Below are 27,811 nucleotides of genomic sequence, written 5' to 3'. Positions count from 1 at the left end.
CAGGAGCTACAGGAGCAGAAACAGGAGCTACAGAATTTGACCTACATTAAAATGGCAAATACAAACTTTGCTGCATATTTAAAACACAAATTACACTAGTAAAAACCAAACCTTTACAAACCCGTACAAACACGTACCGCACATATTTATGGGGCTCAATAAATCTCATCAATACACAGCGAGCGATCCACACTTTCATTAATTATACCCAGTTAGATAAGACACTGCATTCTTAATGACCCACGGCTGAGGGCCATTGCTCATCGACTGATTGTATAGCCATGGTCAAAAACATGTATACGTCTTTGCACCTTATGTCATCGTATTAAGGTGCAAGTGTGTACACACGTGTTTGGTTGTTATTGTGTTCCTTTATTTGTTGAAGCCATCATTAGGCTTTGTTGCATGGAGTACTTTTGAAGACTACTTTTACAATGAGTCGAGAATGTTTGAGTTTTACAATTGAGAATTACCAATACGATTTTCGTTCAATTAATTCGCCTTAATGATACTTTTTGTCGTTTTAAAATGTGGTTGACTTATGGGTTAGACTTGTAAAATAATACAGATTTTAATATAATTATACCGTACTAAATGAAGGTACGTAATTTTACAATAAAAAAAGGAAGGAACATAATTATGTTTTAATTAAAAGAAGGGCAAATTTATAAGGACTCAAAAATAATTTAAAGACACTTGTTAAATTTGATATTGAAATTAGATTCTTAAAAAAACCTGTCCTTACGTTTGCAAATGTAAGAACAGGTTTTTTGTTGATTTTAATTTGAACTAATACTTAAGAAATGCTGGCATGCCGAAAATTATGACACTACTACAAATATTTACTTACACCACCACAACAAATATTTATTGTAAGTAAAACAAATAAATAATTACAATTGTAATCTAGACGACTCCATACGATTCCACTACAATCCAGGATTAAAGACAAAAAATAATAACATTAAACGTGAAATCCTCAAGCTTTGATTGACCACAAATCAATATTAATGATCAAACCCAGCGGGCGTCCTGGCGATATCCTGCGTCCTTCTCATCCCCATTGAATTAACTGAAACGACAAATGTTTGGACACCTCGCCCTTAAAGCGTTTTAAGTGCTAAACGAATAAAACCATTAATTACATGGAATTCAATGTACATATTGAATTTATTCAAATGGTGATAAATGGTGGGGAGAGGAGGTGAGAAGGAGATGTAGCCGGGTCCTTTATGGGGTCCTTTTGGAATGCTTGGGATGATTTAGTGGCATCGGTCACGATATGCAGAAAGATCAACGGGTGATAGGAATGCTCGGGAAACTATCTTATTGAAGTGTTATGAGTTCGAAAATAGGGATGTATTGATAATCTAGACAAGCCTGTTCTACAAGGGGTGTCATTCTGAATCCCTAACAACGTTTGTCCTAAAGTCACTTGCCCTAACTGCTTTGTCCTAATGGGCACATGCCCTAACGATCAATTGTCATAACGATTATTTTCCATAATGTAAGGTTCTGAAAAATGTTTAGGTTTTAGAACTTGCTGCCACAAAAGTGGGTTAGGTTAGGGTTAGAACTGCGATGAGCCAGCGGGCGGCGGACATGGGGGCGTCCCCGCCCATGACGCTGGCTCCCGAGATGGTAAGCGCGACCTTGTGTCCCGAAGCACTTTCACTGGGACGGATATAAAAATGGGTATGGATCCTAGTCAGGATAGCCGCTGCGGGGTCGCGGACGCATTGCGCGAGCTTCCCCGTAACCCCGCAACTATAGCGGCGAGAGGACACCATGGGGTTTAGTGGGTAGTGGGGCCTCTTTACAGCCCCGAGTCCCACATAACCGTCTGGGTTTCTCCCCGGCCCGGCGGTATGCGTAGAAGCATTCCCCATGTTAAAAAAAAAAGCGTTGGAACTGCGACCCTCGCAAAAAAGAAAATATGCTTAATAACATTAGGATAAGTAATCAATAATTAGGAAAACCAAAATTAGGGTTTTTAGTGTTAGGACAACTGATCATTATGACAAACAATATTAGGGAATGCAAAGATAGGAGAAAAGACTTTAGGGATTCAGATATAGATCCTTCTACAAGCTTCTTCAAAGCTTGTTCGAAGTGAGATAAATAATATAATATAGGAGAATAATAAAACCTACAATCCTACAATCGTTGTTCTACAAGCTTCTTCAAAGCTTGTTCAAAGTGAGATAAATAATATAATATAGGAGGATAATAAAATCGTTATTTCAATGTGTCATTGGTTATAAATACATAAATTTTCGCATTAAACATTAGGTATGTACAGGGACATGTATTTGATCAGCAAGATACAATATTTATTTATTTATTTTATTTAGAAATTTAATTCAGGCAACAAGGCCCATATTACAAATACCTTACAGACTATATAGACTTATATAGGTACTTACTACATATATTATAACTAGGTACTATATTATTATATTTTAAGTTTTATATTTGGATATTAACTAAAAAAATCTGTTGTCAACGTAAATCCACTTCTCAAATCCTTACTTCGGCGCATTATCCCAAATCATCAGGATTAAAACAATTCCTCGCGTCCCTTCCACTTATTAAGCCCGAACCCTCGTTAGGACTGTAGAGAGTCTACAAATCTCCACTAAACTCGCGCTGTGACAAACACAAAAACCATAAAATTAAATTAATGCCTTTTGCCACTTCCTTGCGGCGATAGTTCTGGCAGTTAGGGATACGAGTATGTTTGGAAATGGCGTAGGTATATTGTTTTGCCTGTTCGTGGTGCTTGAAGAGAACGTTATGTCCTACTAATTTTATTAATGTGAAAGATTTGTTTGTTTCTCAGTAACGCAAAACCAGCTAATTTAGATACTAAATGTGATAGCTTAATTTAATCCTATGGAGAGACTCGATTAGAATATCAGAAAACTTTTTGTTTTATTTCATATTATGTTACTACGAGTGTTTTAAGAGCAAGAGGAGACGCGGAAGAAGCTGCAGGCAGAAGTTAATAACAAATAATCAGGATAGCTAACTGCGGGTGATGTTAGGTGATACCTACTTGAAGGTCTCGTAATAGCACATACTAGTCTGAACTACAAAGTCAATAATAGAAATAAAAGGATTTTTTACCGAAATTCAATGGTGGCGATCAAAAATTGTGGGTTCCCGGTACAGAGCAAAAACAATGCAAAAGGATAACTACAATTTCGGTCAGGATCCTTATGACATACGAGTAAACAGACAAGAGGTTAAAATCCCTCGTAGTAAAGGCATAAACCTACAATTGTAATGCCCTCTACGCATAAAGAAGACAGTCCATTTCCAACGACAGCTGCACTACTGTTCATTTTACTATGGAAATTGACAGTAACAGCGACGCGATCAGTACCAGTAGTGCAGCTGCGGTCAGAAATGGAATGTTACCCTAAAGCGGTGTCAAAAACCTACTTTTGCGCGCATCGATGTCCAGGATAATATACATATAGGTCCTAAAGACTCCTCAACTTAACTATTCCAATCTTTTTCTACTCGTTATGTCACGTTGGAAACAGATTGGAAACAGTTATCATTGACTCTTAATCTTTAAAGCTGACTTTACGAGAGACGACACGGATAAGTAGGATAATGAAAATGCAACTTAGTTCTCGATATAGCTAAGCTCCCGGCAAGATTGTTTCAATAAAGTAGAGTTTATTCTTAATACAAAACGAATAGGCTAATCATATTCATTCACCCGCAACCAAGCCGGCGTTGCGGCTGACCAGGCCCAGGTTCTCAAACGCCGCAAATATTCGTCCTTACTTAAGGACTACGAGTTTGCGGCGCTCGCAGTAGAACCACTGGGCCCTTGGTCAGCCGACATGCAGGCCTTTGTGAGGGCTCTGTCGGCAGGGCTGATTGACGCCACGGGAGACCCCAGGGCTGGCGCGTATTTCTCGCAACGAATCGCCCTGGCGGTTCAGCGAGGAAACGCTGCCAGCGTAATGGGCACCATGCCACAGGCGGACCTGCTGGATGGGGTATTCTTTTTATGATTAGGTTTTTATTTTATAGGTAAGTTTCTTTTATTTAAGTATTAATTTTAATTTGTTTGTAGTTTTAGTTTATTTTAATAAGATACTTAGTTTATATTTAATATGTTATTTAAGCTTTAGTTGTAATTTAATTTGTAATTTGTATGTTTTTTTTGTCTTTGTTAATCTAATTAATACTTACATATACGTATCGAAAAAAATAATAATTGTACAGTATCATATTCATTTATAGAGATAATGTATGTATGTTCATTTGGAAATTTTAATTAAATTGTTTTTAATAGTTTTTAGACTTTGTTGTGTAATCTTCGTTTTGTGTTTAGTATTAAAATCAATAATTGATTAATTATCTGGGAATTTAAGCATGTAGGTAATTTTGCGAACCTTTTATCCCGAATACGAGTAGGGGAAACTGGGGAGGGTTGATCACCCCTTTTGTTTTTAGCATACATTTTCTTAACTATTTGTAGTATTGAAAAACTTTATAGACCATACGATTCAGAATTTATCTCTTCATTAATAGTTTGAATTAGAACAGATTTGTGCAATAAATTAGACCATTATTTAATGAAAACCCATACTGTTGACTTTTACCATGTGTCCCCTATGTAAGGGAGACTTGTTTACCCCTGGTCGGGAGCCTTGATCCTAGGGGGATCAAGTGACCCTGGTTCTTGGGACACATGGTAAACAGATTTTTACCATGTCTCCCCATACCAGATTCTCATTGATTATATAACTCGGATCGCTATTAGCAATGCATCTATAATTTGTAAAATACACAGCAAACATATATATATTGCATCTTCCATGCTTTGAAGTTGTATTTCCGGTAATCAGATGTCTAAGCCGAAGGGATCAAGTCTTCCAGATTTGGGGACACTTGGTAAAAAGATTTTAAGCGCCAATGTCATATTTCGAGGGTAGTATCTACATTAATTTATTCACTTTATCTACAGAAAATTAATATATGAAGATATCAAACACATATTAATCCATAACCTTATACGTTTAAAAAACAATGTAATCGTATTATCCATAAAACAACATAAAATAGGGAATCAATTTTTGAACCAAAAAAAAAGTTAAAAAAAAAAAACAAAAATCTATGTTATTAACATAAAATTTCTTGTAACAAGCTAAATTTTTTAAAGTTATTATGAAGGTACCCATCTCAGTTCGTTATTGTTTACTATAATGAATAAGTTTAGAAATTTACTGCTCACGTTTCGAGGATGGTGTTTGAGCTGCATAATCCTAAAATCCTTTCTATGGACCGTCGGTTCTATAGTACATAAGGTCGGAAAGCCATTGAAATAGCATTTCATCCATAAAAACAAATATCGCCGGTTGAAAACCAAATATCGTTATAAGTGTTGTTTGTCGACCGAGTAACATCCCCTGTGTGTAAAACGTTTAACTTGATAAACAAGACCAAGTGCGGGTAGTTCGTAAAATGTTGATGTTAACTTTAGTTAGTCTTTTCAAAGGCCACGGGGATAATTCCGTTTTCGGAGTTCGGAGTCGGTTGTATAATTAAAAACTGAATTATACGCCATTAAATCCCGTTTTAGTAAACAATAATGAGTCAAAAACCTTGAAAGTTTAAATCAGTGTTTCTCTGGTCGTACTTTTGCGGCATGATTTACTAAAGAAAAGAAAATATTTATGATAGCACTATGAATCATTTTGTAAGTAAATTTATTACAATGTATACTTGATCGCTTTGGGGGTGACATGATCCCGGAATCATATCTCCCCTGAAGAAAAAGACAAAGTCTCCCCATACATAGTAAGATTATAAAACGTGCCGTACTCGAAACGTGTGTTCGCGTATATCAATGTAATCCAAGTTAATCATCACTTCAATAAACAACAAATAAAATAAGCACACTCACTAACATCATTTCCATCTCATATTATAAAATAAATCCAGTTAAAGCTTACCGAAAATTTAATATAGTACGCAGAAAATCTTTCACCGTCCGCCATTTTTGAACCACTGACTTTTCCGATACAGTGCCATGACAGAACGTGAAGTTAGGAACGAATGAATGAGTGTTACCAGTGCAAAAAAATGTATCTCTTTTGGTTTGATTAAAAATGAAGTTTACCAAGTGTCCCCTAGGGATCGACCCTCCCCACCCTCACCTACAAATTCGGATCGCGATTATAGAATGTGATGCGGGGTTGCAAGAAAAAGCTAGTTTGTAAATAAAACGTTAAGAATAATTTTCAATCGCAATCCAACTTCTTCAATATCGTATCTTCCATTGTTCGGTATCAATATTGAAAGATTATTCATTTTCAATATTCGAGAAAAGTGTCGATTGTTACAAAACAAGTCACGCTGAACTTTTAAATGGAAAAAGTACGGAGCGCCGGCTCTATTCATTAAAACTGGAGAAGACCCAGCTCACTGGGGAAGCGATAACTTATTTTCTCGAGAAAAGTATTTTTACATACTTTAATAAAGTTATTTTTAAATGACTTATTACGCAGAGGAAATTTGAACAATTTTCATTTTGTCTTACACTGTTTTCATCAGAGTTTGTGAAAAAACAGTTAAAATTAAATAAAATTGCATTTAATATATATTAAAAAGTTTCATTCATATAAAGTAATACGTGTGCGTTTAAATCTTTCGTTGTCTAGTTGCACACATTCGATTCTGGAGGACACATAGCGCCATCTAGTGTCGAATAGCAGAACTAATGCATTTGGTTTTATAGCCGCCGTGCCGCCTAGGCCTTGATACATTGTATTTATAGTACAATGAAGTCTAAAACATAATCTATATATTGATATTTAAATCACTGATTGAGAGGTTATTTAATATAATCTTTTAAAATTTGTCAAAAACGTACTAGGTAGTAAACAGGAAACTTGTTTAGCTCCAAAATAGGTTTAGGCGCAATTTCGACTTAATATCAGTCGTGGCGGTGACACAAGCGGGTTATATAAGTTCCTTGTCTTAAGATTTAATCTACAAAATAATTTTACAGTTGTTTGTTTATTACAGTAAATATAGAATGCCATTTAGTGAAAGCTTTCCAAGGAAAGCTCACAACTAGTCTTTAATAAAGCTCACCTCCGTAAAGCCTTTGGTTTATCAGCGGTGATACGATGCAGGGCACGATAGCTGCTTTAATTAATTAGCTTTTAACCTATCCCACACATTAAATCTTTACGGCTACATGCCAGTCCCATTTCAATGGGATTAACTCTATTATACGACTGTTTATGGGACGTCAAGTCTTTTTGTATTGTCTTTCTACGTGTCAAAGTGGGTAGTTTTGTTTAATTGTTTGAAACTAACGAATTGTTTTTAATTTGTACCAAATCACCACTTTTATATAGAAAAAAGGGAGATGATATTGGTAAGACTTTTATATGACTTAAACTTTAGGGGGACAAAAAGGGAGGTGCTATTAAAGTTCCGTTAAGACCTTTACTATGACTTTTCTTGTCAGTTACTTACATTTCGGTTGAAGTATGACATGGAATATTAATATGAGTATTGGCGATAAAAAATAATTAGTAGGTAGTAATAATTTCTTAGATTACATTACCTATAGCAAAAAAATTACTTCCTAATTAGATTTGTTTTACAGTAGGTAAACCTTTTAGAATAATTGTAAAATTTTATGTTAAGTCAATCATAAGGTTTCCGATCTGTATGTACTTATTTCAACATTTACTTTAGGGCATCCATAAAAATAAACGATCAAGATTAAATAACCGTAAGCCGAGGGTTAGTTTCGAACAAAATCAAGGGTACCCATCACTATGTAAATAGCGAACATAAATCCGTCATATATTTAGAAAAATCATCAGATATACGCCAAAGATTTCCCTACCCGATAGTAACTCTCACTCTATTGTTAGAGGGCCGAATAAGATTTCCTACACCTCTTTACTATTAAGACATATTGCGTTTTGTGTTTTTGAACTCGCGATCTCGACGCGTATTTACGTATTCACACTCGCATTACTCCTTGTAGTATACTCGAGATGAAATGTGAGCGTGTGTGTAATTCGTCTATTTGTGAGTGTTAGCTTAAAGGCGCCAATGATACTTGATCCGTTGTGTTCCCCGCGTTCGTATGCAAAATAGAAGGAATCGGTAAATGACATATGCAAGCGAAGGGGTCTACTACGGATGGAGATGTAGGACGTAGGCTTTCGAACATGTGTGCGCGCGTGTTGGTATGCCAGTCGCCTGGCTAGGCGCGCAATAGATGGGGGTGGGCAGCCCAAGAGGATGGGGTATAAAGGAAAACCATTTACATTTGAGCGATTCGTCCAATTTAAAATTCCTACAAGATGGCTCAGACACGGGTGCCATTCTTTTGAAGAGGCGAGCATCATGCAAAGGACATTCGTACTCCGTATTATTTTCCTCGAGTTATTTGGTATACTTCGGAAACGACTTATTACTTTTAACGAGAGTTTTTAACAAGCTACTTTGCCATCTATTTTAAAATTAGCATGTTTATAAATTCAAAGCATTTAAGTACATAAGTAGTAATACATTTATATACGTTCCTCTTAGATCCTAAAGCCTAAGATTGAAAGTGTCACCGATCAAAGTGTTCTCGTTATGAATATGAATCCGGCGTCGAGGCCGGCCTGAGTGTTCCATCAAAACGTCATAGGTCGCTCTCAGGACAAATTTGCCCGCTTGCCCACGTCCCACGTTTTACGAGCCACGCCGCCGAAGATTCAGCACCCAAGGGAGACATTCCGCCTCCAAAAACTTTACCCGTTACAAATTTGTTTTTTTTTTGCCTTATCTGCTCCCCGCGCTTTTGGCAAACCTAATTCCGTATTCAAAAATATTTCTGCAAGTATTGTGCTCGTACGGGAGCGTTTTATTACCGGCCATATAACGTTTTAAAAGTTAGCCTGTTTCGCCACGCGTTCGGGTGTTATATCGGTCGTAGTGCTTTTGTCGAACGTATTTATATTGCCTGTAATTATTATACATAGTTGTTTCGTAACTGTGTTTATTTCTTTTTTATATTCTTCAGTGACTTATGAAGCTTGTTTTGATGTAGTTGTCAAGCGAGTTAGCTTTGGTCATAAAGTGGGTATAAAAAGTATAGTGGCTGATAATCACTGTGTCGTTACGGCTCATACAGAGTTAGTCGGTATAAGCTTATTTTGCATTCATGGAATTTTTGTTAAGCGTTGTTCAGGAAGACATGGAGGCATAAAATCAGCATGTGGGGTGGGTTTCGGAATAAATAATAGTGATGCCACCCAATTTACCATTCATATTTGGATGGCAATCGTCTAGGTAGTTGGAAAGGTCGACACGTTTCGTTATTGACTTGGTGGCAGTATGTATTTATGAGAACTACACTGAAGTATGTCACGCGCTATGTCAACGGAGCCTGACAGTTGGCAAGGAAATTTAATTTTAAATATATGAACTTTAAGCATATCATAAGTAGGTAACAAATATGATTTATTTAAACACATTTTTAATGATGAGGTACAAAAAATCACGTCACATACATTTAAATTAAATTACCCGGATTTTTTTTATGAAAGCAATTACATTATAGGTATAAGTAGAATCGCTTATCAAATTTGTGTTTAGCCTAAGTCTAATTGAATTTAAATGAAAGTACATTCTTTTGATATTTTTTGTTAGTAGGAATAATACGTTGCTTAAATATGAAATAAACATTACGATTCCGACATTCTTTTCCAATAATTGGATTGGATTTTAAGTATACATTTATAGGTATATATTTTACGTAGCGATGAAGATTCTGTTCCTTTTTATCAATAAATGCTAGTATAATATAATATTTAAAAGTCTGTATTTAAACTTAAAGAAAACTATACTGATTATTATTTCCCCATTTCCCCCTCCTCGTAAATACAGCAACATCCTCCTTTTTAGTGCGAACGCCGCTTACAATCAAGTATTTACAAGTTGAAGAGAGTTTCTCGAGACTGGCTACAAATTCACCCGTTGTAAGTGAAATTATCATTTGAATGCTAAATCAATTTTACATTTACACAGCTATTTTGCCGGTTACGGTCCGTAGCTTAACCATACGATTTTATTATTATATAGGGGCGGATGCTTGTTAGGTATGAATAGGTAATTTGTTTTTGCATGAACGTTTTGTAGGTTTACTGGCGAATTAAGGTAAGGTTCTGACACTTTGTAGCAGCTGCATGACTGTCTAAGGTATATACAGGCACCTATTAACTTAGTAGTTTTATGAGTGTTTACAAAACACACTTATGTTATTGGTACTTTATCATAATAGTACATTACTGCAGACGCCGGGAAAGAAGGGCTTGCCGGGTGAGTAGGTGTAGCCGGCCGACCGTAGGGAGGCCGGATAGTGATACGAAGCCGGCAAGACCTTTTCACGGCTAGGCATGTATAGTGTTTTTCTCAAACATGCAATGAAATAAAAAAATACACCACTAAAAAAAACAAATTTATAATCTTTATAATAAAAATCCAACTTCACAACAAAAGTTTTTTAATTTTCCTTCCAATCCCGCCATAATTGTTTTTTTTTTTAACGGAAGTCGTCCGTATTTCGCGTGTGTAGTGTTTGAATAGACCTTATTAGGGCCATTATACACAATCTGATAATAAGAATCTTAATTTCTGTAAATAAAATAAATGCAAAGGATTTTAAATATTGTCTATGGTCTCTGGTGACTTACGTATAGACAAAATTTTAAATTTATTCATCAACACATTGAATCATACAGATTCGTATTCTTAATATCAGTACGTTCGTGTATAACAGGCGTTAACACGGATATTTTGGTCCGATAACCATTCATTCACTAAAAATATTAAAAAATATATATAATTCGGCTGTTTAGCCTGTTCATGGACACAGACCCCATGTTTACATTAGAATTTAAAAAAAAATTACTTCCCGGCCTAGGCCTTCAATTTCGTATGAAATTCCTTTACGGTTCTCTGGAGTTGCTCCGCCCTAAACGTGATACTTCGAAGCCTGATATAACGCCCGGAGCGACAACATTTCATTGCATGTTTGAGAAAAATACAATAAATGTCTTAAGAGTTTGTTTGTTTGTTTTTATTTGTTTTTGAAAGCGATTTCTATACCGTCAAAACTGAATGGTCTAATGGTTTTGGTAATGTAAAATAATATTACATGATTTTTATGATTCTCGATAGCGACCTTTTTGACTTATTACCAGCTAAGTAGCTGACGAAAAATCTCGCAGAGAGTTATCAGGACGCCGGAAGGCAATTAGGTACTCAAATGCAGTCTTGATCAACGAAATCAGCGCATTTTCATTCCATAATAAAGCTATTGTAAAATACTTAAAATAAATATCTGTCAATATAATTTGAAGACAATAATCCACCTACACATGCTCAGTCAACAAAATGGCCGCCTGCTAGCCTATTACGCGAAATTGTCTGCAATTTCCTTACCATCCGTTAAACGATTTGCAAATGTCGATTTCTTACACGTCATAATTCCTGAACACACAATGAAATTGCAACTCACTTCTTAATATTTGCTTGTTTGTTCACGAACGTGGCTATAATGGCTACGGTAAAATCTGATGGAGTGCCCACTAAACGCGTTCTGTAAATATCAGGTCAAGTTTCACTTCGTAGTTAGCTGAAATACACACAGATTGTGTCTAGTGTTTTTTTTTATATGTAGAAATAATTAACTTTAAAATTCATGATATTGTACGTCAAAATTAAATTTTAAATAGGTGGCAAATCAGAAAAAATAAAAATATAATTATATGGGTGGGTTACAGCCTATTTTAGGGTTCCGTAGCCAAATGGCAAAAAACGGAACCCTTATAGATTCGTCATGTCTGTCTGTCTGTCTGTCTGTCTGTCCGTATGTCACAGCCACTTTTCTCCGAAACTATAAGAACTATACTATTGAAACTTGGTAAGTAGATGTATTCTGTGAACCGCATTAAGATTTTCACACAAAAATAGAAAAAAAAAAACAATAAATTTTGGGGGTTCCCCATACTTAGAACTTTACTGAAACTCAAATATTTTTTTTTCATCAAACTCATACGTGTGGGGTATCTATGGATAGGTCTTCAAAAATGATATTTAGGTTTTTAATATCATTTTTTTCTAAACTGAATAGTTTGCGCGAGAGACACTTCCAAAGTGGTATAAATGTGTGGTGGTATAAACATAATCATTCTCTTATTTTAGAAGTTACAGGGGGGGAACTTCTAAAATAAGAGAATGATAAAACTAAAAAAAATATATGATGTGTTACATTACAATGCAAACTTCCACCGAAAATTGGTTTGAACGAGATCTAGTAAGTAGTTTTTTTTAATACGTCATAAATCGCCTAAATACGCAACCCTTCATGGGCGAGTCCGACTCGCACTTGGCCGCTTTTTTAACATGAATCCGTGTAGTTTGTTGTGAGAATTGTCACTAAATAAACCTGAAAATGAGATATCTCTTATTTTGAATAAGGTAGTGAAATTTTATACTATAGCTGAGGGAAGATAAAACTATTATCTATCAAGTGCAAACTATGAAAACTGCAATGGTAAAACAGATACGTTACGAAATTAATTAACTACAGAACTAAAATAGTATTTTATGCAACCGTTGTTTAAGAGAAGTCAAAAAAGGCGAGTGGCGTGAGTAACAATTTGAGGCGAAGCCGAAAATTGTTAATAAAGACGCCACGAGTATTTTTTGACTCAGTTAAACAACGTTGCATACAATACTTTTTCTACGACCAAGCACTTACTTTTAAATAAAATTGTTAATTTAACAAATATTTTTAATTCAAGAAGTAGCAAAAACGGAGGGTACGGGCGGGAAAAGAATGAATGAATGAATGAAATTTAAAAAGAACATGTCTATGGTTCACTTATTTGTCAGAGATGGCATTTAAAATAAGGTTGGCAACACTGTATTTCATTCAATATTTTTTAAGTGGTCATTACACGAAGTATCGTAAAATCGCCAAAAAGATACAGCGTGTATGCACAAATTCTTTTTTTGGGAATAGACTAAAGACTTGTCTTGACAACTATAAGGTAGGGTTTTAAAGGTGTGTGCACGACCCTTTAAATGACAAATAAAAGTACGGGAGTAGAAAAACCAACATAATAAAACTTACTACCTAAATAAATACTTAACCAATGGGTAAAAAATTGCCTAGATCGCCGTCAACAGGCAGGGTGTCTAGATTATTGTTATAAATTTAAACTCAAGGATATTATGCCTATATTAAGCTTTCCTCGTGTTCCAAAAACTCAAATTCGAATTTTTACTTAGTAAAAAAATTAAATGTTAAATTATCAATCAACCAAAAACTCATAGGGTGTGATACATAAACTATCAAACACTCACGTGGACATTCTAATTTAAACGACCCCATATAACCAGAAAATAACCTTCACTTCACGAATATCGCAAGGGTTATAGTCCGTGTCAAAAGTACGTCCCTAGCATAGCTAATAGGGCACATTAGACGAAGACACGAAAGTGAACCCTCACTAAATATAATACAGAAAGTTTAAAAAATAACGACCCAGAATCACGCATCGGAAACTTAGCCAAATTAAAAGTTGACTGCAATAAACAATAAAAAGATAGAGGCCTGTTCCTCATTCGATGCGAGTTTCGGTAATGATAAAACTATCGTAAGTTTGCCAGACGTTTAACGTTCCATAAAATGACGCACTAATAAAATACTTAGGTATATTGAGGCAAATTTTGACATAGATTTACTATACAAAAAACACAAGAAAGTGTGTTTATTTTCTTTGATAAAAGATAATACTTTTCCTCGTGATGTAATGTTAATTAATTTGCATAAATACATTAGGTACGGTAGGTAAATCTGACGAAGATTAAAATTAAGTATTATAAAGTACGTTAATAACGTTAACATAATCTTAATCATAATAAAATAGTATCTACCAAAATTGTTGTAGTCCCATGGCTTTCATTAGTAAATATATTAGAATTTTGCTGATTGCTCTGATTCATTTTACAAACTTTTGGACTTAAGCAAAAGTTTTTATGAGAAAAATTATACAAGGTATTATTTACATTACGGTAAATTTCAAGGCATTGCTAGATAATCTTGATTGTACTTTAATTTTCATATCAAGAAAAAATGGAGCGCTTAGTTTGATAGTATTAAAAATTATTACTGAAATTAATGCATAATTCCTTTAGGTAAACAAACACCTACTGGTAATACCGTACCTATATTACCTAACTGTTCTGTCACATCTTCTTGTTTGTTAAACTTGGAGCTTACAAGGATAAACCAAACCTGATGTTATCTGTGAAAATATTGCAGGTGCTTGAAACGGCACAAGAGTGATACATATATACTTATTAAAGGCAAGTAAGTACTGTAAGTTAAATAGTCCATTTAAAGGAGTATTTTCTGGTTTCTTAACCCCCAAGTGTGCATAATCGCCAACCATTAGAGTCAATAACAAACAGCCGTTTTTTTCCCCAAGTAAAAGAAAAATTGCCATAAACAGGTAGCAATTACAAATTATCCATAATGACCCTGGTTAGGCATTCACAAACGACTTCAGAAATAATTCTTAATACGACATTGATTAGCTTGAATCGAGCTGCACACGTAATGACAATTTAAAGACTTAAAAGGTCGATTTTATTATCATATTGTATGATTCTTGTGGAGCTATTAGCCCTTATGACAATAGGATAATGATACGTGCGCACGCGAAACGTTTTATCTCTTTTTATGGCTACTACAGTTTTAATGATTGCTTTAATGTTGTAAGAATCGGGCTGTAACTTTTTCCATCCGTGATGGCAATACACACACATGGATATGACAATCACACTACAATCAAAATTTATGGATTCATAGATTCATTTCCATTGCTTTAAGCGTAGTTGCTGATCTTTAGACTGATTATACTCGGTAAGATTTGTGTTCTTATACCTACATATGTACTTACAACTAGAGTCAAAAGAAACTGACTATAAAACAATAGTTTTATGTATTACACTTTAAGTTGTCTTATATACCTATAGTACTATTATTTATTCTGTGCCTATACTAGCGACACGCCCCGACTTCGCACGGGTTAACAAATTATACATAAACCTTCCTCTTGAATCACTCTATCTATTTAAAAAAACCGTCACCCGTTGACCACGAACGCTGTAAAGGGTTCGAAACGTCGGGATGTAGTATAAATTCAATATACGCGATATAATCAGTTTTAATATAGTTTTATTTCATAAGTAACTATCGGGGTAACCGATGACAATATTATACTATGTAGTGATTAAGTTTTTTTTTACAATATGTATGTTTCTGGGTGCAATGTTGATATTAAATAATAAAACTTATATGTATATATTTATAATTTACTAAAGTAAAATCCTTCCTGATTTTAAGTAATGAAAGTACCTGATGGCAAAGGTCGGACCTTACTAATTTATTAAATGCGGCTATCAGTGGCGGCCATACAGAAATTAACTTCTCCTACTTCCCATATTACCCTCGTGCATATTAGCGTGCTGTGATCAATAGTGCTTGATACTTTAAGATATAACTTAAACTTTCTTTTAATAGATAACTAGCGACCCACCCCGGCTTCGCACGGGTTAAAAAATTATACATAAACCTTCCTCTTGAACCACTCTATGTACCTATTAAAAAAAACCGCATCAAAATCCGTTGCGAAGTTTTAAAGATCTAAGCATAGGTACATAGGGACAGACAGACAGCGGGACGGGAAGCGATTTTGTTTTAAACTATATAGTGAAGTGATAAAAAAAATAACAGATAATGAAGATGTATGTAAACATTAATAATTAAATAAGAACATTGACGGTTATAACAAACTTATGATGCATATACATAGGCAATAAAAAAAATACTTTGTAAATGGGGTCAACTAGGTACTCTATGCTTGGTTCTCAAAAGCATATGTATTGGCACCTATTTTTTAATTAATGTCAGCACTGCTCTTTACTACGATTTAAAGGGACAATCATTAGTGGTTTGACATTATTATTATTAGTTAGGTCATAATCCTTGGGTTTTATAATTATAATATTAGCGACCCGGCCAGGCTTCGCACGGGAACACAAAACCTTAACTAATTATACGCCTAATCCTGCCTCATTAATCACTCTATTGATAGGTAAAAACAGCATGAAAATCCGTTAAGTAGGTAGTTTTTGAGTTTATCACGAATATAAATAGGTACATACAGACAAACGCGGCGAGGGACTTTGTTTTATAAGGTGTAGTGATTACTGATTATCATCCATTCCTTAAATTTAGGTTATTCTTTTTATCGAATTATATGTATTTCAGTTGAAAATTTGTTTTAGCAAATAAACTAGTATCAAGAGATTTCATTCCTGAATTGACGTCATGGTAATAATAAGCTTGAAATTTTCTTATAGCTCAACTATTACATAGATTTTCTTGATCGTCTAAGGGTGGCTATGTAGGTTATTACCGCACTAATCTAAATTGATGGGGCGTCCAAAACTGGGAGTTTTTTCATAACATTAGTAATTTTCGGTGGCGGGAAATAATAACCGTAATTAGGTTTAGAGTTTCATTACTTAAGGAATATTTTTGATCAAGTATTGAGGTTTGGATTTTTAGTACCTTTACCTATAATTTATTTGGGTTTGTATTTAGAATTTCGGGGTATATTTTATAATTAATTAAACTTATTTCACCTATCCCATATCAGTACGGCTACCATCAGTTTGGCACTGACATAAACGCCATCGAGAACGTAATTTACTTTCTATACATCTCGATCGTACACGCATATTAGTGCGAACGAGATGTATAGAAAGTAAATTACGTTCTCGATAGCGTATATGTCAGTTTTGACACTGTCAGTGACTCATGGTACGGGCTCAGGTTGTTTTAAGTGTTCTTTATGAAAATTGAAAAATTGCAACTGATAAAATAAAATAAAATTGTGACCTACAGCAATATATACAGTATGTAATTTTTCAATTTCATACATTGGATTAAAAGTGGTATTATGCAGTATATTTTATAAATATAATGTTTTTTCTGAAGCCTAAAGAAAAGCCATATAAGCCATGTTTCAGTTAAAATGGAAATCGTCTACCGTAAACGTTTAAAAGAGAGGTATAAAACGGCAATAAAATTCATAATTCGACTCATCAACGATCAAATATCAGTAATTTGAAGCACGCGCAACTCACATGACTTCGATCGTACAAATTGTATAGGCGAACACTAATTGCACAGGGTAGAGTACTAACCGAAACGAGTATTTAACACCTTTAGGTTAGGTTAGGTATTTATATAGTAGTGTGTCTACTTGAAATAAAAACTAATTAAAATATTTTCTGAAAAAATAATTTAATTTGATCTAATACCTTTAGGTTTATTATGTAGTATTGCAGACTTTTTATATTTACCAGACTACTACAAAGGGGTGGGCAATGTGTTTATAGTGTGCATGTGAGTCTATGGCACGTTTGTTTCATTAGCAGTCGCTGCAGAATATGCTTGATGGATTATAACTTGCGTTTTCAACGATTTTGCCAAACTGCTCAGCGTGTCATCGAGTCTTTGTTCATTATGTCATGTAGCTCGGAACTGTAATAATATAAAGGGAAGGTACATAAGAAACTATAAGTTTAGAGTGGGATAAATCGGATATAATCTAGCCACACATCAGGTTCATTAGGTGATGCCACATTAATAGATACGAGTATCTCTCCAGTCAAGTGCTGACCCTTAAGATGGGGACCGATATTCAACGAGACATGAGGCATAAGATTATTATACTGCACGACTCAAAAAACTGAAATTGTGAAAAGTTAACGTATGCACACAGTTTCACTATTACCATTCGCGAAGCCGAAGATTTGTAACTGTTAGCTAACAAAATTGACACCAAACTTAAATAAAACCCAAAAATATTAGACAATCCAACTACTCTGTACAATTTAATCGAGATCGTCCAATGAAACCGACAGAGATTCATGCAAATGACCCGTCTGTGTTCGAACTGACAATCAGCACCAATCAATAATCTATTGGCAGGCCTAATGACTAGCCAAGGATGCTCGCCGCCAATAATTGGTATTCACCAGTAATTGGAACGGGGAGATGATAATTAAAATGATCTAGAGCGTGGACAATTCATTGAAATCATTAGACCAGTTATGGACAATGAATATCTGTGTCACCTTTTCAATAGGTGTCAAACTTTGAATATTACTTATTATATAGTGTTTGGTTCACAAAGCTATAGTTAATAATTTATTGGCTTAGTTAAGCAAATAAGATACTCGTATAACCTTATAAGGTTGGAACAGTAGTTTACTAAGTTGTAACGGAGGTTAAAATAAAAACTTAGGTAACTAGGAATACTAGGTGTTACTTAAATATTCTGTAGCAATCACTCATTAGAAGGATAAACCTAATCATAATTATTTTAAATGCCAAACTTTTTTCACCCTTAGGTACTTTAATGTTTTATTGCAGCAAGTGAATCTGCGTAGTAAAATTATTTTTATATCAATTTTGAGCTATTAAAGGAAATTGCGTCAGTTTTCCACTTAAAAGAAGCACTAATTTAATAAAGAATATATTATGGCTTAAAATAAAAAAAAGGTTTGGTTTTATTCATTTTGCATTTGGTAGGTAAATGGAATAAGCAATTATTCCATGTTATGATTGTGTCACCTCAAATGTTTTGATAAACCGCTCACAACCATGGAAAGCTACCGATACTTCAGACAACTCCATCAAAACTAACCAAAACATAAATATATGGAGAAACACTTTCAAAATATAATTACAATCGGACATAGGACCACCGCGACTGACGTCATCCCACGCGCTGTCCAACGTTCAATAAACTAGAGAAGTAAGGAATCCCACACTTTGCTAGCAATTGTTGTGTCCGGTGTTAATAAAACGGGGTATATTTTAGCTATTTTGACAGTTCGAAGCTATTCGTAACACGCGCGACACATGGTCGAGTTCTTCGGCGAACTAAAGGTTGACATTCAGTCATTGACATGTCGTAGCACGCGTAGCCAAGAAAAAAAAAGGGTACCTACATTTTGTCTAAAAAAAACTCGTTTAATTGCAGTTTAAGGTACCTACGCCTTTGTTTTTTATCTACCTAGGAGAACAAACTTCGGAAAAAAGTGTTCTTCTAACTTAAACCACTTTTTTCCTTAATTAACCTTAATTAATTTTAAATAATTGTATACCTTCTAAGACTATATAGATCAACGGATTTAAAATAAATATTAAAATAACTGATTTAAAGTGAGCTATGATAAGGTGTTACCTAACGTTTTACAGATAATAGCAAGTTAGACAGACATGATAGCAGTGTCGCCTAAAATAGCTGGAAGCAACTAGTGAACCGCCTACGGTGCTCGTGAAAGCGTTCAGGTTAAGTCTTGATTTGTGTTTAGGAAGATTATTGCCCGTGCACTCCATTACGAACAGTAATCTAGTTCCACCGTTCGATTGCTAAGTCCGATGTGAAAGGATTAATAATGTAGATTCGATTAGAATGCGTATCGATTTATATTTAAATGATTCGGTGCGGCTTCCGATTTCAGTTATGTTTAAAGATAAGATTTCTATATTCTTGAATCTGATATTGATATACGAAATGTTAAGTGCTGAAGTCCAATATTTTGGGAAATATGAAGATAGCAATTAACCGTTCGGGTTGCGCCGACACCATAATTATCTAATGAACGATTGAAACTCCGGAGATGTCATGACATGAGCGCGTTGTCGACAGGCCAAATGCACATTATTAATTAGAACCTTTCATAAAACAAATATTCATAAAAATATTTAACAAAATATAGTTTTTTTTTTAATTTCTCAAACAAACTAAATTCTTTCAATTTACTACACAACATGGTTAAAATTCAATATAGGAAATTCTTGTATGGTAGCCCTTACGAAGTAATCTATAGCTACAGGAGGATTCACTGTATCGAAAGGTTGACAAACGCAGGTGCCTAACCGACAACATTGTGCATCTTCGAAAACTCTGGCAAGTCCAAGTCGAAGGAAGATGGCCAGTTTTTTTACAAAGCTGGCCTTATCCTCACATCACGAGCTATCATAAAAGCAAGTCGAAATAAAACGTATCGCGGTCCTGCCAACTTTTCGCATTACGAGGTACAAACATTACACTGACTAGATACGTCTGAAGAAAAAATAAAAACCGACAATGTACCCTAAATAAAACCTTTCTTACTAAGGTAAATATTAAAAAACCTTATCCATCTCCTACTTTATTCAGTAGCTAACATAAAGTACATCTTAACAAGTAGTAAACAAAAGAAAAACGAGTTTACTTCTCCTCATTTTTACACTTACAGTTTCCTGAGTTGTAACAATGGGGTACGTTGACTTTTTCTTTTAAAAAATCTTCATTTTCTTATTTTGTAAGCCGGTAGACGTCTTACTTTTTTATTTTTGTATTTATCTTGCGTTTACGACAATTTTATTAAGGCTCGGCCGGTGCCTACGCAGCTTCGCTCATTCATTAAATATACCTGCGCATCAAGCCAGCGGGACCACTTATGTTTATCTTACGTGCTTTGAGGGTTTTCTATTGAGACATAAATGACACCGTTTCAGATGGAGTATGTATGTACCTACACTACTGCTTTAAAAGGTAAATTCAGAAAATAAATCAATTTAGAATTATTTATATGTCGAAATACAAGTAAGGTTTATTCGGGTAATTCCGGAAATCGGGTAATCCCGAAAATCATTGTAAAATCACTCATATTCCATTGTAGTAAGAGTCAGCTTTCGGAATTATCCGCCACTATAAATATAAAAAATGCTATAAGTGTACTATAATCAAATTCCTTCTAAATCCTATAGGTAATTCCGATCAGAAATCTTTAAGAAAAATCAATTTATCTTGATAATATTTATCACAATGTTTTGAAAGCCGGTACGAAGAGAAGCAATTTTGCGAAGGGTAAACAAGGTATGTTAGGGTTTATTGAGATCGTTCCTTTATCTACATACATACCTCTGCTAGGTTAACGCATATCTCAGTATACAAGTTTTATCTTATAGATCGCCTGAGCAGGAATTATTTCATTACGGGCGACGAAAATAAATAATGTGCGCGTGACAACGGCAGCGCCCGCGCATCCGACCGGTAACATGATCTCACCCGACGTGGAAAAAATTTAAAAATTACATCTCAAGTTGTGTTTACACTGTAATTATTAGTAGAAAAAAAAATCCCACATGTAAGAGTTTTTTTCTGGTTTTGTTCCTGAAGGGTTCCTAACCCCATTTGGCACCATGTTAGGTGATCTAGACATATCATATCGTATGGATGGATGAACGTCTGGCCCTTTTTTCATCGCTACGACCATTAAAAGGAAAATGAGTTATTGTGTTATTAATTGTAACCAAATGCTAAATAGTATAATATTATTGAAGTAAAATAAAATGCAAAAACCTCCATACAAGTAAATAACTTTTTCGTAGCTGTATCTCTACTATTTCCAGCTAACAGCAAAAAAATTTTTTTTATAAAAACAATATATTGTTATAATTCATTCGCTTGTTTCTCTTATTTAGTTACTCACCTGTGCTCGTTATTTATCATTTTATCATAAATATCGAAACACGTCACATCCGTGAACTAATAAAGTTACCAGGCATGTTTGTAAAACTCGTCCAAAGTCTATTGTGATGTAAATACGATGAGTAATTTATTCATGTGGACTATAAAAATATTAAGTCAGTGTCGCAAGTTTTTTCACATTTTATGATTAAAATATTTTGCTCTTATAAAACTAAAACGTGTCATTTTAATAAAGTTAATTATGGTTCGAATAAAAGCGGTCGGACCGGTCCTTGTGTGAAACTACTTAGAGGTGATTAGTGTATAGTAGTGACATCTATTGCGGAGTAGAGAAACTATCGAACATAACAAAACTTCGTTTAGTTAGAATAGTATTTGGAACAATGAAATTATTTGCATGCAAATTACTGAAATTGACTGCAAGTTAATGTCCATTAAATGGATCGGTATGAAATTATATTACACTGTTAGTTGTTAATGAATAATGCAATTCATAATGAATGTATAAAATAAATTGAACATGCATTGCATTACAACGAACTACGTTTAATATAATACATTTAAGTATATAGATTAATAATATGTTTTGTTTAATTTATTTTAAGATATTTTTGCTTGTTTCCCTATACTTTAAGTAAGTGAAAGTCTCGTTGAAATGTATTTTTATATACCTATGACCATTTCCCCGGAATTATCCTAAAAGCTTTATCAACATAAGTAGGCAGAAGGATGCTAATATGCAACTCATACTGAAATACCCCACATAGTTCCCACTTTTCTCATTATATAAGTTAAATTGTTTTAATTCAGTCTCGTGAAAGGGTCCTATTTCAATTAAGAGCTCATGTGGTTTCCTTAAACTCGGTTTAAAGTTTAAGCATCGTTTAAGGGTCGTGTGTGAACCCCTTTGATGTGCAAAGGGGTTACGGAGGGTTTTGTAATTGTTTTAATTGGCCTCACAGCGCTGATTTAATAGCTAGTTGTCTCTTTCTAATCAGATAGACCGCAGTATTCGGAAAGTAATGTCCTTTGAGTAATGTCCAATGCTTTGAAATGTCAGCCACCTTATCATATGGCTCTAGTTTTCTCTTTTACTAACAACATTCAAGCAATTGAAACTACTTTTCTTCGAAATTAATTAAGTAGTGCTCGTGTTTGAGTTTTTAACTTTCAGCAGGCAAACCGGGGGGAATAGAGTTCTATCGAAACCTTGCTATTGTCACAACGTTACATATGTACAAGTTGCGTAAAGTTTAAAAAAAAATCGAAAATTTCACAGGAAGCAAAGGGAACTGAAAATGAGAAATTTCCGAATTTTTTCCATCGCATATTTAATTACACAAACGGGTCTACCGCGATATAATTACGCGGCGCGGTAGACCCGTTTGTGTAATTAAATATGTGTACAAAACGCGAGAGTTTAAAGTGTTTTTTCCATCGCAATTTTGGAAACTCACCGACGGCACGTATACGGCACACCAGAATTTATTTATTCATATATTTTTTTTTCAAAAACCGTTGAGAGTTATATTATGCAATATCCTTCGCCAAACTGAGGGCGAATATTACGCTCTCAAGTTTTGATGTTTTTGTTATTAAATAAAATATTATTTTATTCGTGTTTTTCCTACTTATACATTATTTCGTATGTATGTTAGTCTGTAAGGTGTCTAATAGGCCTTAATTGCCTGAAAATAAATGATTTTTGATTTTATTTAATAAATACCTACCTATTCTATACTCGTCAAACACCAATGCGTGCACCAGTTAACTAACTGCCCTAACTAGCGTTCGTGCATCACCGGGCCAATAAATATACGAGTTAATGGCTCGTGCCGCCGAAACACCGATTTTAATACTTCGTGACAGTTGACAAGCAATAGGTATGTACAACCATTGTACATATATAACTACACAGATTTTAATAGATTAGATACGACACTTTCTTTGGTATCTGTAAATGTTTGCGAAACATTGAACGGAGAGCGACGATGAAACATAATAGAGAATACTTTCCAGGGGCCCAATTTTTTAATTTCGATCGCAGGTTCCCAATTTCAATCGCTCGTATTTCAAAAACAGCATTTCGCCGTTTTCCAAAGATTTTTGGGTGACGAAATAGAGCAATCGAAATTCATAAATCGCCCCCTGGCGTTAGTTGGGTTATTGTCTACGAGTATGTGTGGAGAAGATATGGTGGGTTAGCACGGGTCGGGAAAAATCTGAACGTTAATGGGACTCCGTTTTAAAACATTCTACCTATTTGATTTTTAGAAAACTATAATAGTTAAACTAAATAGCTCTAATAACATTTTTCCAATATGGCCAAAATAGCAATAATAATATTCAAATTTCCATGAGTGGTAAAAAATCACTAGGATTTACGAATCTATATGAAAATAAATAAGTAAATACATATCATTATTCTTTAGGTGGTGCGCTGGTGCGGTACTGCAGAAACTTTACGTATAAAAAATTTGAAGTGGTATATCTATAACATTACTATGCAATCTGTTACAGCGGCCTGACTGTACCTAAGTATATAAGTACTATACAATACACCGCAAACTGAAAAGGACTTACCTATGTATACGTCATGAAACTACATAATACCTTAACGCGTTTAGCGTTAGCTTAGTGTAGCTCTTAAGAGTAATGACAGCAGCTTTGTACAACCAGTTCCTATCATAAACATGTATGTATACAATTCTTTACCTTATTACATTGACTATAAGGTACAAACAAGTAGATAGAGAAACAAGAAGTCTACATGTTTATGACCGTGCGCCGCATAGTAAATATGAGCTTGAGACGGTGGCATTCCAGTTAATCAATTCTAGGTTTTATTGCTAAAATAAGTTTATGTAGACTAGATATCTACTAGTAAGTTTAACAGCTTTAGCTTACCGTAAATAATTAAAGAGGAGAGAGTTTTATATGTCTACCGTTTAACTGATGCGTAAGAAGTTATTTTAGTCAGCTAAGGACTCGTTGAAGGCTTGGATGCATATATGCATATAGCCTATATGTATTATGTAAAGTAGTTAATTAAAGTGTAATATGTATATACGTAATCTAGTTTTAATCCCAAAATTCAGGTACCTTCTACTATAATATTCACCGCGCAACTTTTTTACCAACCGCCTTAGATAAAAGACCCACGGTAGACCTATACCAAAAAACTAAAGTTTTAAATACTTCTTTGGCACGTATATATATTTATTGTAATTCACAATTTAATAAGCCTAATATTAAAATAATATATTTTTAGTGTGTTAAAAATAAATGTACATGTAACTGGTAAACCATTATTCAGAAGTAACCATCCGCGTGTAGTCACGTATTATTTCATTATGCATGCGACTTGCTATTTGTATTAGTTACAAATGAACGGTTACCGAAATCATTTATATGCTAATTCGGTAATTAAGGTCCGTAACCGAACCCCATCGATTCGACATTGTTGTTCGTATCATCGTCTGCACTGTTAACTTGACTAATCTTAAGCCTTGTTACATAGACATTAAGGCATAATTATGGTTAGTTGACGAGTATTGGTTTTCGTACTAGCAGCAACAGTTTATTGAACATTGGTAGGCCTTATGTGGATGCAGCAAGGTTTAAGAATAGTTAGTTAGATGGACCAACGATGGTACATTATGTGCCGTGTTAGTCAGTGTTTATGTGAGGTTAAATTGTTATAGGTGAAGTAGTATGTAAATGCACGTAATTTGGTATTGGCAACTACATCTATTAAAGTGGGATAAATAGACGAAGTTTAGTGTGGTCCTAATTAGATGTAGCTTCTATAAAGTGGGCATGAAGGTACATTATTTACTTAATTGAATTGCCTAGGGGCCTTTTTGGCATGCGACTCTGTGAGACAAATTGTTATAGGTTAATTATGTATGCCTATGTAAATAAACGTAATTTGATATTTGTCACTACATGTATTAAAGTATCATTAATAATACATATTATAAAATATTGTTATTATTCTAAGGTAATAAATCTAAGGGTACCCAATAGATGAAAAAAAAATGTGTTTTACAGCGGGAGTCGAAGAAATTCAAAGCAGATATGCAATGACAATTGCATATATCTGCTTTATTTATCAGCAGAGTTCCCACTAATGTTGTAACTTTCGCCATTTAGGTATGCTCATAAGTACCTATTACAGATCTCATCTTGAGTCGTTAGCTGGTCTAGGTACAAATAGTGTACAGTCGAGTTCAAAAACTTTGCAAGCCGACGTTCAAAAAAAATATTTACACGCCTATATGACACTGACAAAAAGACGTGTAAATAATATATTTTTGGGACGTTGGCTTGTAAAAATGTGATATCGACCATAAAGTTACCCCGCCTTTTACAGCAAAAACTGTCCAACTAAAAAGAAAAGTATACAAATGTTAAATAATAAATATAATATTATTATGGTCAAGGTACCTACTAATGACGCTATAACGATTCAACAATGCCAGCAATTCCCAGAGCAAAAAGCCTCTAACATAAACTCGGCAAAAGTTACTACTCGTTACAGAAGCTTAAGCAAATTAGACTGAGCGCGGACAGAGTCGCGGGAGCGAATTAGCAAGCTCTTTGTGCAATCAAGCGGGGTTTCGCACCCTAATGAATATGAATACTGGCTCTAGAATAGGCACTGGAATATGCCCGTCCTGTTTAGGCAGAGCGTAAAGGGGCCCACTGATTAACAGTCCGCCGGACGGTATCGGCCTGTCAGTTAGAACAAAATTTTGACAGTTCCGAACAACTGACAGGCCGATATCGTCCGGCGGACTGTTAATCAGTGGGCACCTTAAGCGTTACGAGTAATAATGAATTATTTCCTTACTAGCGAGCCGCCCCGGCTTCGCACGAGTTCTACTACTATCACACTATATATTTAAAAAAAAGCATCAAAATCCGTTGCGTAGTTTTAAAGATCTAAGCATGCATAGGGACAGACAGACGGCGGGAAGCGACTTTGTTTTATACTATGTAGTGATATGTAAGTCCTTATGGAATTGTCTCGAGAACCATTTGTTTTTGGCGGTCAAAATTTATAGTGCGCATACGAGTAGAGTTAACTGAAAAGTAATGCACTAGATAGGTAAACAAAATCAAGTCGACGTAGGCACTGAAGTTATACTTCGGAGTAAGTTACAATTTAAAATAAATGAGCGTAAGTGTTCAATAAAAAAACATTTTTTTAAAGTTACCTATTAACTGAAATCCTAAGCGTACCTTACTAAACACTTTTCGGGAAGCTGCGCTTCCATAGATTATATCAAATTATCACAAGTGTGTCAACTATCTTACTCTTCTTTTGGTTGAAATCAGGCTAACAGTCATTAATATTCCTATCTATGTGAGATAAATATCCTACATGTTTTATAAAATGATCAAGTCTAGAGTCTGTGCGGAAAGAGAAAAGTCGTGAAATGTATGGGACCCAATACATTCTACTCTTCTCTTTCCGCACAGACTGTAAAAGCGGTAAATTACCACGACTGGCAATTTGATACCCACTCTAATTCATTTCAAACTCAAAAGATTCACACGTTATAAGTACCTACCTACCTAACTGTCATTTTGATAATGAGCTTTTTTTATATCATTTAACTGTATAAGTTTACAATGTGAGCTACCAGCAGTCAAAACAAAGGGTCAGAACAACATTAACAAGATATTATATTCAAGAAAATTACAGTTCTTATCTCCGTGACAAACGTCATTAAGAACGTTCGTGTTAACATTAACAATGAAAATAAACACTATAATGACACAAAAGTATAAAGCGGGACTACACAGTATCATTCATTACTAAGAACACAAAGGTACCGGAAAAATGGTACCGACAAAAGTCGAAACAAAAGTTGAAACACGAGTTAGAAAATGGCGGAACGTACCGCGTTCCCATGAACCGACAGATCATATTCATGATAACGGACTCGTAACAATTAAACGTAGCTGTAGTCAGGGAGACGAAATAATATTACTCCGTCGTTGTGTGCACACCTTGGATCTTATCTGAAAATATATAAAAAAAAACTTCTAAACAAAGTTCAGGTTAAAAATTGCATTGTGCTTCTTGAAATTGCATCTTATCATTAAAAACCAGAAGT

The 27,811-nt window shown here is 34.6% G+C and overlaps 2 long non-coding RNA genes across 2 annotated transcripts in view; one reads left to right on the top strand and one right to left on the bottom strand.

Moving 5' to 3' along the window:
* Window positions 1-12,207, top strand: part of LOC134652136 (uncharacterized) — a 33,028-nt gene extending 20,821 nt beyond the window's left edge. The window contains exon 2 of the long non-coding RNA XR_010097160.1: window positions 12,063-12,207. This is a non-coding gene — a long non-coding RNA (uncharacterized LOC134652136). The remainder of the gene's footprint in view (window positions 1-12,062) is intronic.
* Window positions 1-27,811, bottom strand: part of LOC134652139 (uncharacterized) — a 78,542-nt gene that overhangs the window by 25,476 nt on the left and 25,255 nt on the right. The window lies entirely within an intron of this gene.

Source organism: Cydia amplana, chromosome 11 (genome assembly GCF_948474715.1).
Source record: "Cydia amplana chromosome 11, ilCydAmpl1.1, whole genome shotgun sequence".
NCBI lineage: Eukaryota > Metazoa > Arthropoda > Insecta > Lepidoptera > Tortricidae > Cydia > Cydia amplana.
Note: the sequence above shows the minus strand (reverse complement) of the source record. Positions and strands in the feature narration are given on the sequence as shown.